This window comes from Microtus ochrogaster, linkage group LG2 (assembly GCF_000317375.1).
Source record: "Microtus ochrogaster isolate Prairie Vole_2 linkage group LG2, MicOch1.0, whole genome shotgun sequence".
Lineage (NCBI taxonomy): Eukaryota > Metazoa > Chordata > Mammalia > Rodentia > Cricetidae > Microtus > Microtus ochrogaster.
In genome coordinates, this window is record NC_022028.1 from 48,236,580 (window position 1) to 48,248,445 (window position 11,866).

Consider the following 11,866-nt stretch of genomic DNA (forward strand, 5'->3'; position numbering starts at 1 on the left):
CGCGCGGGGGAGGAGTCGGGCCCGCGGCGCAGCGGCGGGCTCCGTGGCCAACGGACAGCGGGCGGGGGAGGGGACGGGAGGGGCGCCCCGCGGGACCAGCCTCGACCCTCCCGGAGCACCGGGGTGTTCCTAGACCCAGCCTGAACCTCCTTCAGCCCCCTAGAGTCCTACCGGGGTCCCACCGTGGTGTTCCTGGGCCAGGCTTGGACCCCGTTTCAGCCCCCTGGAGTCATTCTGGGGTACGCAGTGTTCCTGGGCCCAACGTGGACCTCCTCATCACCCTGAAGTTCTTCGGGGTGTTCCTGGGCCCAACCCTAGAATCCTCCTCAGCCCCAGCCTAGACTCCCTTCCCAGCTCCCATGGTCCCCTTGAGCCCAGGGACAATTTGATGACTCAGGCTAGACCACCTTCCCTCTGGGTTCTCCTAGGATGCCCGGATATTTCTGGGTATCCGGCCAATTCCTTGAACCTCATTCCCATCCCCTTCCCCCACCCCTGGGTCAGGATCCCATCCAGGGATCCTGGGGGACTGTCCTCAGTGTCTGTTGCAGCACCAGGATCACTTTTCACTCCCACGTGTTGTGCCCTTTGACTTATTTATAGTTGGCAACTAGCTGGCAACACTGTATCCACATCCGACCCAGGAGGAAGCCTCTATCAACCTAGTCCAGGGTCCCCTTCCCCAAACAGCCTGTTGATGACCACAGATCCCCTCCTGGCCATAGTGAGTCATCTGAGCTGAGGATCAACATCCACTTGAGCCTCCCTCCCCCCCACCAAGCTGGTGGCTGATCCTAAAACAGGCCAGGAAGGACTGCGCAGACTCAGGTGCTGCATCAGGACAGGGCCATCTGCACACCACTTGGAACCTGTGTGGCCTCATGCCTGCTCAGGCCCTTGGATCCAAGCCCTACTTTTTGAGTTCATTTGAAAACGACTTAGTCCTAGGTAGGACATAATCTACAGGTACCTCTGCCTGAGTTTAAAAGCCTCTGGGGCAAGATTGCCAGTAACAGAGATGGGCAAGATTGTGCGTTCCCATAACATCAGAACAGACTGAGTACCAAACCCACAAGCCTCTTCAACTGCGGTATCTGCTGTGACCGCGGGGCAAACAGGTTCTTTCTCCCCAACCCAATCTTCGTTACTCACTGTATTAACTCAGCACACCACACCACTGGACAGGTTACAGAAGGCCTCAGACGAGTTGAGGAGGCTGCATGACTCAGCCAGCCTGTCTGAAAGGCAGAGGCTGAACTGACAGAGGTAGGAGAGAACCAGGGAAAGTTAAAGGACGGGGAAAGAGGAGAGCCCCTCCCCAGCGGTGAGGTTGAAGCCTCCCAGCTGAGAGCTGATTTCAACACACTTTGCTGTGAAGATGGCCAAGGCGCCTTTGTAATATTTCAGATAAGGATGTTAATAACACTTAAGGGTGAAGCATGTTTGACCTTTGAGTCTAATCGACTGCTTTCCCAACAGTAACCCTACAATTAGTGAATTTCACAACTGAGATCACGGATTTTGTTTACAGCCAACAGACATGCCTCCACTCTGCTCTGGCTCAATAAGGAATTCTTTTACCCCTTTGGCCTATGTTTTGATCTGCAATTCTGTCTGGCTCTCCTCAGGAACCGCCCCACGGTCTCCTTAAGAGGGGGTACCGGCTCCCTGACAGTTAAATGAGTCAGGCACCAAGGTGGCCTAGGCCTTCAAGCCCAGCACCTAAAAGGATGAAGCAGGAGGATTGCTGCAAGTTTGAGATCTCTGAACTACAAAGTGGGAACCAATCTAACTAAAGAAGAAACACTTCCGCCGGGCGGTGGTGGCACAAGCCTTTAATCCCAGCACTTGGGAGGCAGAGGCAGGCGGATCTCTGTGAGTTCGAGACCAGCCTGGTCTACAAGAGCTAGTTCCAGGACAGGCTCCAAAACCACAGAGAAACCCTGTGTCTCAAAAAAAAAAAAAAAAAAAAAAAAAAAGAAGAAGAAACACTTCCAAGTAATATAAAGTGGGAAGATATCGTCAAAATCATACCTGTGACTCTTTAATACACAAGTCTCTCCCGGCTAGTGGCGCACACCTTTAAACCCACCAGCGCTCAGGAGGCAGAAGCAGGTGGATCTCTGTGATTTTGAGACCAACCTGGTCTACAAAGTGAGTTCTATGACAGCCAGAGCTACATAGGGAGACCCCCCTCCTGGAAACAGACAACAAGTCTCTCTTGTGAAGCCTCTGTCCACACCTGGGGATGTACTTTCCTAAGCCTCTCCCTCCTAATACCAATGCTTAATTTGTGTTAGTATCGGTCCTAATAAACCAGTGCTTTGCTCCAGGTTGACTCACCCTGAAATTCTTTGCTGCACTAAAGTCAAGGACACAGCTTCAGAAATGTGGCTCCCACGGCTGTGGTCACTGACAGCACAGGGGAAGGGCTCCGTGGGGACCACACGAGGCTACACACAGCTGTGTTGTAAGGTGGCAGGCAGTTTCTAGCGTCAGCGTGTGTGTCTAGCATCGGTGTGCATTCCAGGCAGGAGAAAATGGACTCCAGCCTAGGGACAGGCACATGGAATTCTCTGTTGTGCTGACTCTCATGGCCGAGGCTCAGGAGCGTCCTGACATGATAGCCAGTGTTCCTCTTCCGTCTGTCCTCGGTGTTCCTTCTTTACCGCCCAGCCGAGGGTCACATCTGGATAAGCTCCTGTGCCTGGCATTTCCGGTAAGCTGATATAGTCACCGACATCGTCATTTCTTGGTCCAAATCTATTACTTTTCAGTGTGTGCCTTCTGGTTTGCCGGCAAATGGAGGTTACTTCTGCGAACAAGATGCAGAGACTTTCTGTCATGGCGACTGGACTCAAAATGGAGGAGCTCAGATCAGCCTGTCACTTTGTGTCACCTCTGAGCCAGGCACTGCAAAGTTTCTTCTGCTGAGAACCATTGACTCCATTCCCGTCAGCTATCAACTATCGCTTTCAAAATTACTGTTTTTGTGGGGAAGTTTACCAGGATTGTAGATCCTGACACTAATTTCCAAAGATACAGAAAGCATACACTCTCTCTCCACCTACCACAGGAATGGGTCACAGAGAGATCTGGCCGGCACAGAATGGACAGGAATCCCACAAACCCAATTCCTTTCTCTTTGAAAATGGGGGCTCTGTTCAGACTCCCGTTTTCCTATGCCAGACTTAAAAACTAGAAACAGTCTTGGGCCCAAGTACGCTTCCTCCAGGAAGGGACGGTTATCTCTCCTCACAGCTAGGCTTATGTGTGGTCTGGTGTTTGTCTAGTGAGCCTCTTACAAATTGTGAAATGGAGGCTGGCAATGGCTCAGCAGGTAAAAGCTCTTGCTGTACAAGTCTGAGGACCTGGGTTCAAATCCTGAAACCCAAGTAAAGGTGAAAGGAGAGAACCGACTCCACAAAGCCACCCTCTGACTTCCACATACTCGCTGTGGCATGAGCCCTCACATACTAAAAATAATTTTTAAAAAATTGTAAAAATTGGGGCTGGAGAGATGGCTCAGAGGTTAAGAGCATTGCCTGCTCTTCCAAAGGTCCTGAGTTCAATTTCCAGCAACCACATGGTGGCTCACAACCATCTGTAATGGGGTCTGGTGCCCTTTTCTGGCCTGCAGGCATACACACAGACAGAATATTGTATACATAATAAATAAATATTTTAAAAAATTGTAAAAATGTTAAATTTTAAGACAGCCACAGACAAAACAGGAGGGCCTTGGCTGTGTGTCCTCCTGTTCCTGTGTTTCAAAAAACTACAAATAAGTCCATTTCTTTTTACCAATTTCTGTTTAATTTTTGTGTCTTTGTGTGTGTGTGTGTGTGTGTGTATGTGTGTGTGTGTGTGTGGTATTATGGTGTGGACTTGCATGTGGATGGATACATTTGTATGCACATGTGTATGGGAGTCCTAAGGCTGATGTCAGGGGTCACCTATTACTCTTCCGCCTTGTTAACCGAGTCGGGATCTCACAATCTGAACCAGAGCTCACTAATACGGCTAGTCTGAGTAGCCAGCTGGCTGCGGGGCTCCAAGGCTAGACTTGCAACTGGGCCACCACGCCTCTGGTGTTTACAGGGGATCCGAACTTGGGCTCTCATGCTTTTGCAGCAAGTGCTCCCCGGCCCATTTCTTCTTTAAATTTTGTATTGTTTATTTTGTGTGTATGTATGCACACATCAGGGAACTATTTGGAGGGGTTATTTCCCTCCTTCCACCATGGGGGAGCCTGGGAATCAAACCCACATCCTCAGGCTTGGCCACAGGTGCCTTTACCCACGGAGCCATCTCTCACAGCCCCCAATTTCTTCTAGAATACAGGGAACAGGGCTAGAGGGTGGTTCAGCAGTTAAGAACATTTAAAGATCTTAAAGAGGATGGGAGTTCCGTTCCCAGCACCCACATCAGGTGGCTGATAGCACCTGTAACTCCAGATCCAGGTGAGGACACCCTCTAGCCTCTCTTTAGGCACCTTTCGTGAATGCTGACACTCATAAATAGAAACAAATCTTTAAAAGATAATACAGGGGGTGAGGCTGGAGTACTGACTGCTCTTCCAGGGGACCTGGGTTCCATTCCCAGTACCCACCTGGCAGCTCATGACTGTCCATAACTCCAAGATCTGACACCCTCACACCGACATTCATGCAGTCAAAACACCAATGCACATAAAATAAAAATAAATTTAAAAAAATACAGGAAAATAATGTGGTAGGTAGATTTAACAAATCCAAGTACCCAGTAAAAAGTTTTGTGAGCCAGCCAGGAGGCAAGCCTGTGGCTGATTCATTCCCCAGAGCTGTTGAGATACTTGTGGGTCCCTGACCCTTAGGTACCAGTTGCCCCATACCCTTGTTAATGAACTGGTAATGGAAGGGGGATTCGATTCTACTTCTGTAACTCTCATTGTTTGGGGTTTTGGTTTGGTTTGGTTTTGGTTGGTTTTTTTAAGACAGGGTTTCTCTGTGTAGCCCCGGCTATCCTGCAACTCGCTCTGTAGACCAGGATGGCCTCAAACTCAGAGATCCGCCTGCTTCCGCCTCCCAGGTGCTGGATTGAAGGCGTGCGCCACCACAGTTCACTCACTAATTATTTAGGTTTAAGATCTGGAGAGTTCCTTGTCACCTTGCCGTGAGGACCTTGTTTTGGTTTGTGGTCTTGGTGGCACTTTGTAAAGAGGGTGTGTTTGAAATACATGTCACTTTGAAAGTTCAGTCCAGCTACTTCCTGCATGGTTGTTTGGTCAGTGCCCTGGATGGTTTTGTGTCAACTTGACACAAGCTAAAGTCATTTGAAAGGAGGGAGCCTCTCAACTGAGAAAACGCCTCCAAAAGATCCAGTTATAGGCCAGGCAGCAGTGGTGTATGCCTTTAATCCCAGCTCTTGGTAGGCATAGACAGGTGGATCTCAGTGAGTTTGAGGCCAACCTAGTCTACAGAGTGGGTTCCTCAAAAAACCAAAACAAAACAAAACAAAAATCCAGTTATCCAGTTATAGGGCATTTTCCTAACTAGTGATTGATAGGGATTGATGGGGGAGAGTCCATCCCATTGTGGGTGGTGCCATCCCTGGACTGGTGGTCCTGTGTTCTATAAGAAAGCAGGCTTTGTAAGCCTTGACAAACAAGCCGGTAAGCAGCACCCTCCATGGCCTCTACTTCCTCCAATGACGTGGAAGTGGAAGCCAAAAGAACATTTTCCTCACCAGCTTGTGTTTTTGGTCATGGTGTTTCATCACAGCAATAGAAACCCTAACTAAGACAATTAAGGAACTTCAAAACTCTGATTTTGCGTGCTGTGGTGGCAGAGTGCTTTTCTGGTGTCCTGCCTTGGCTTCCTCCTTAGGTTTTGGTATAAACTTCATCTCCACATGCACAGAAGAAGGCCATTTGGATTCATCTTGAGTCACTTAGCAGCGCTAGCTGCTATGGGATGAAATCCACACGAACCAGGCGGAATTTCCCTGAGACCCCACAAACCACAGTAGAGATCACTCAAAAAATATCACCCAGATTCAAATTTCGTAAGGACCTCAATCTTGGGAATGGAGCTGCAGCTCAGTTGGTAGAATATTTACCTAAAATGCCCTGACTTCAACCTGTATAAACCAGTCACTACAACCTTGGGTCTGAACATTCCTTTGTCTGGAAGGAGTGGGGGCCCAGCTTTGTAGGTCCCTGAGGATAAACTAGTATACCAGAAAAGCTCAGTTTGTAACATTTTCAGCTGGGAAAGTAGAAAACAGAAGCCCAGAAGCTGAAGTCAGGAGACAGGGTTAAGTAAAACCTCTAGGGTCATGTGGTCCAGTATAGTCATCATCGTGTGTCGGCTGCCCCCCCACCCATCTCGCAGCCTGTGCTGAGTAACCCAGTGGTCAACTCATGTTTTAACTGTAACCAAGTTTAAAACTGTGTTTGTGAGGCTCTCAGAATTTCCAGGTTTACAGCTGGGTACCCAACAAGGTCAGGCTCAAAGATCACCAGGGCCTAGTTTTAGAATTTTCATTTGAACTCTCTCCCGCTCACCCCTCCCCATCCCTCTCTTTTTTTTTTTTTTTTTTTTTTTTTTTTGGTTTTTTCGAGACAGGGTTTCTCTGTGGTTTTGGAGCCTGTCCTGGAACTAGCTCTTGTAGACCAGGCTGGTCTCGAACTCGAACTCACAGAGATCCACCTGCCTCTGCCTCCCGAGTGCTGGGATTAAAGGCGTGCGCCACCACCGCCCGGCTCCCCATCCCTCTCTTAAGAAACTGTTTTGAAACAGTTTCTTTGTGTATCCTTGGCTTTTCTGGAACTAGCTCTGCAGACCAGGCTGGCTGGAACTCACAGAGATCCACCTGCCTCTGCCTCCCGAGTGCTGGGATTAAAGGTGTACATCACCACCGCCCAGCTTAAATAGCTCCCACTTAAAAAAAAATTAAGGCCAGGCAGTGGTAGCACACGCTTTAACCCCAGCACTCAGAAGGCAGAGACAGGTAGATCTCTGAATTTGAGGCCAGCTTGGTCTAGGACACCCAGGTCTACACAGAGAAACCCTGTCTTGAAAAAAGCAAAACCAAACAAATAAAATTAAATAAAAATAAGTAAAAAAGGAACTCTGGGGACTGGAGAGATGGTCCAGCAGATAAGAATGTGCTGCTTCTTCCAGAGGACCTGAGTCTAGTTCCGGAGTCAGGTGGCTCACAGTCTCCTATAACTCCATTCTTGAGGACACACACACACACACACACACACACACACACACACAAATAATCCAAAGGGGAATGAAAAACCACCTAAGTTTATTTTCGTATTTTGTTTTTCAGACAGGTCTGTGTAGCCCAGGTTGGCCTGAAATCTGAACTTCCTGGTCCTCCCGCTTCCTCTGCCTCCTGCGTGCTAGGACTGCAGCATTGATTATGGGCGCCCAGAAGCTACTTTTGCTGAGAGGCATGGACTCCACACTTGAGCCCCGCCCCCTTCCTTTAATTTTCCTTCAAACTTGTAGGGGCTTTGCTTTGTTCAGTTGGAAAAGGGCCCCTTGTCACATTGGCTGGCCTTGAACTCACAATATAGCCGAGGATAACCTTGAATTTTTGTTCCCCCTGATTCCACCTCCACAATGCTGGGATTGCAGGCCATTGTCACCTCAGCAGGTCAGATAGTTGAGAGGCAGGGATCTTTAAGTTCAGATCCTGAAGCAGATGCCAATGACAAGAGACACCTGTACACTCCACCTACCAAAAGAACAAAGTCACAAACGACAGTGCCAGGACTAGTTTGGGTGGGAATACTACTTTCCACAAACCCAGTTCTTTTTTGGGGGAGGGGAGCTCATTCAGATCCCATTTTCTTCTACCGGGACTTAAACTAAAAGCTATTTGGAGCTAACCTGAGGCCCAAGTTCCCTCCACACACCCTCCTTTTAGGAAAGGCCAGGTTGCCTATTGTCTTAGTTAGGGCCTCTAGGCTGCGAACACTATTGCTATGAAGAGACACCATTACCGCGGCACCTCTTTTTTTTTTAAGATTTATTTATTTATTAAGCATACAATATTCTGTTAACACGTACACACCAGAAGAGGGCGCTAGATCTCAATATCAATGGTTGTGAGCCACCGTGTGGTTGCTGGGAATTGAACTCAAGACCTCTGGAAGAGCAGTTGGTGCTCTTAACCTCTGAGCCATCTCTCCAGCCCACGGCAGCATCTCTTATAAAGGAAAATATTTATTTGGGGCTGGCTTACAGTTTCAGAGATTTAATTCATTACCTTCATGGCGGGAAGCAAGGCAGCATGCAGGCAGACATGGTGTTGGAGAGGTAGCTGAGAGTTCTACATCTTGACCTGCAGGCAGCAGAAGGAGACACTGTGCCCCACACTGGGCAGAGCTTAAGCATCAGAGGCCTCAAAACCTGCCCGCACAGTAACGCACCTACTCCAGCAAGGCCACACCTTCTGATAGTGCCACTCTGTAGCACTCAAACACAAGTCCACGGGGGCTGTACCTATTCAAACCACCACACCTACCTTTTGTGGGGGCGCAATTAGACTGGGCCCTCCACCAACTCCTCCATTTGGCCAAACTAAATCTATTATCCATTAACAATTTGGGGGAGGAGGGGTGAGACAGGCTATCTCTGTATAGCCTTAGCTGTCTTGACACTCCCTTTGTAGACCAGGCTGGCCTTGAGCTCAGAGATCCACTTGCCTCTGCCTCCGAGTGCTGGGATTAAAAGTGTACCACGGCTGCCCTGGCCTGGGCCCGGTCATTACCAATTTTTGTTCCCTAGTTTCTTTTAAAATATAAGAAAACCAAGTGGTAACTCTGATGACTCTTCCGACCAGTAACAACATTGTTGCCATGATGGGGGTGCTGGGACCACAAAGGCCGCTGATACAGGCAGTAGCCCAGACCTGGAGGGTTACAGTAGCCTCGAGTTATGTAAAAGTACACACCTGAGCCCTATAGGCCTGGCTCCCTCCTTACAAACAAGAGGATTTGCTCTCTTACTGGAAACTCTGGGTTTCTACAGCTTTTGCCCATGTGGCCATTCTTAGTAATCCAAACCCAAAGACAAACTCCCACAGGCACCTGCAGGTGTGCTGGCTTAGAGCCTCGCCTGTAAGTCCAGAAACCAGACACCCTCTGAAGGCCCAAGGTCACCTGGTCCAACTGCAAGACATTTGTTTAAAATATTCCTAATTTAAAACATTTTTCATAGTTTCTAATGTGCTGGTCCTGCATGTACCAGTACAGCACAAGGTTAAAGGTGGATTTTCTTTGGGCTGTCAGTTCACAAATAATGACACTGAGACTTATTATTATTTGTGACTGTTTGGACTCAGCGTGAGCTTGTCCCACTAGCTCTTAGAACTTAAATTAACACATTTGTGTTCATCTACATTTTGCCACATGGCTTTTTAACTTTCTTTCATTGTGTATCTCTGACTCCCTCCATGTCTCCTGGGCATCTCTCTTCTCCTCAATTATCTCCTCCTCTTTCCTCTCTCTGTGCCCAGAAGTCCTGCATATCTCACAACATAAGGTCGATTCATTTAAAATAAAATATCAATTACAGAGCAGCTAGGTAGCAGGATTAAGCCTGTCCGCTTTTCTGAGTTACTCAAAAAAATAAAAAATAAAAATAAAAAACCCAAAAACAAAAACACCAAACACCCACGACTTTCCAGACATTTTGGGCTTCCTCTCTCTCTGTGACTCACTTCCTTCCTCACCTGCTCCACTATGTGGCTACTTCCCAGTCGGCCTGACTAGGAACCCAGCTCGGCCATACCACAGTGACTTTTCTTGGTATAAATCAGTATCATTAGCCGGGCGGTGGTGGCGCACGCCTTTAATCCCAGCACTCGGGAGGCAGAGGTAAGCGGATCTCTGTGAGTTCGAGACCAGCCTGGTCTACAAAGCTAGTTCCAGGACAGGCTCCAAAGCCACAGAGAAACCCTGTCTCGAAAAAAACCAAAAAAAAAAAAAAAAAAATCAGTATCATTAGTATCCAGGCATCTGTACTGGCCTGACCTAGGGGTGTACGTCCTCCTGAGCTGTAGCCACTAAGAGTACCTCCTGTGTACATTCACCTCTTTCACCTTTAAAAAGGCCCTGCCCTCCTCCCATCTCTCTTCCCCCTCCCTCCTCCCTTCCTCCCTTCCCCACTGTCTCTCCTACCTCTCTCTCCCTACCTCTCTCTCCCTATCCTCCACCTCTCCTCCCCCTTTCCTCTCTCTCTTCTCTCTCCTCTCTTCTATCTCTCCTCTCTTCTCTCTCTCCTCTTTGTCTCCTCTCTCTCTCTCCTTTCTTCTCTTCTGCCACTCCTGTCCCCAGAGGTCCATCTCCCCTCCCCCCTTTTCCCATTCACTTTCCTCCAATAAAAACCTCTCCACCTGAGCTCTGTCACACGGCACCTTTATCTCCTGTGCCACTTTTTCTAAATTAAAACAAGCACCATGCTTCTGTTGTTTTCCTGTTAGAGAAACCAAGGTACCCACCTCCACTGCCAAATGAGAAAGAAGAATCTGTCTAGAGTGGAGTTCAGTGGCCATGTAAAGCCTTCGGGAAGTCGGAAGTTGGCGGCGCTGAGGCATCTACAGAGCTGACCAAGGCAGCTCCCTCCTCTCAGATGACTCTATTGTCAGAAGGGACTTTCTGCTAACCTCTTCCACAGATTCCGAAACCGAGTGTGAGAGCGGACCCCAAGACCAAGTGGCAGAGGGCTGCCCACCTCTATCTAAGCCAGAGGGACCTCTCAGTTCCCAGGTGGCTCCACTGTAAAAACGACGTATCTCAATCTCCTTAACTCTGGGCCTGGACAGGCATTGGCCAACTGTAGGTCAATACTCCTGGAGCTGTTTGGCAGGAACATCAGTTTATTTGGCTTCCAAGAGACTATAGGCCAAGGCTCTGTGCCAGCCTGGCCCTTGGACAAGGACAGTTCAGCTTGGGTCCTGGTTTCCTTTGCTGTAATATAAGACAGTTTGTGCTCCAAGAGTATCAAGATGGTCCTGGGCCTTGGACAGATCAGCTTTTTCAAAGGGTCGAGTTTTTTTTTTTTTTATCATGTTTTAATTATGTGTCTGTGTGTGAGAGAGTGTAGCACAAACATGCAAATGCATTGGCCCCTCTGAGGCCAGAGGCATTGCATTGCCTGGAGCTAGAATAGGCAGTTGTGAGCCACCCCCATGAGTGCTGGGAGCCAAACTTGAATCCTCTGCAGGAGTAATATGCACTACTAACCACTGCGCCATCTTCCCGCCCCCCCCCATGAGGCATTTTAAAAGCTGGGATTGTGCACAGGTGTTAACATTTACTCAGAGTGCAGGTAACTGCTGGAAATGCATGGCCACTAACCAAAATGTAGAGCTTTTAGAGAGTTTCCGCTAACTCATAGTACTCAATAGGAAAGCAGGATGACGAATCCAGCTTTTTCAAGAAACTAATTATTGTAAACTCAGCCTTCTGCAGAAGCAAAGTTGTAGCAGAAGCTCTTCTCTGTAGAGATTAGGACCCCAGCATGTGCTGAGACGTGGCTTATAGAAAGGATAGGATGGCAGGTATCCTTGGCAACAAACGCCACATCAGGCAAGACTAGAAGAGCTAGAAGCCAGATCTTGATGACAGCAGACACTGGGCTAGCGCTCAAGTCGTGGGGAAGCTGTTTGTGCAGCCACGAAGGCCTAAGGTTTGAGGCTAGGCTCCTCTCAGTATGAGGAGTCTCGGTGTCCTGTGGAAATGGTGACTTGAGCAATCTCTGCACAGAGCCTGTGTAGGCGATACCCAGAGCTGTCATCAGCATGTCCTCAGTGACTTCCATAGCATGCTGGGGCAGGAGAGATGGAGGGCAACCAGCCGGAG

The 11,866-nt window shown here is 48.6% G+C and overlaps 1 protein-coding gene across 1 annotated transcript in view; it reads right to left on the bottom strand.

Annotated features, from left to right (window-relative positions):
• Agpat3 (1-acylglycerol-3-phosphate O-acyltransferase 3) overlaps positions 1–255 on the bottom strand; it is a 76,914-nt gene extending 76,659 nt beyond the window's left edge. The window contains exon 1 of the mRNA XM_026785469.1: positions 172–255. The gene's annotated coding sequence lies outside the window, so the exon portion shown is untranslated. The remainder of the gene's footprint in view (positions 1–171) is intronic.
• Positions 256–11,866: the final 11,611 nt, after the last annotated feature.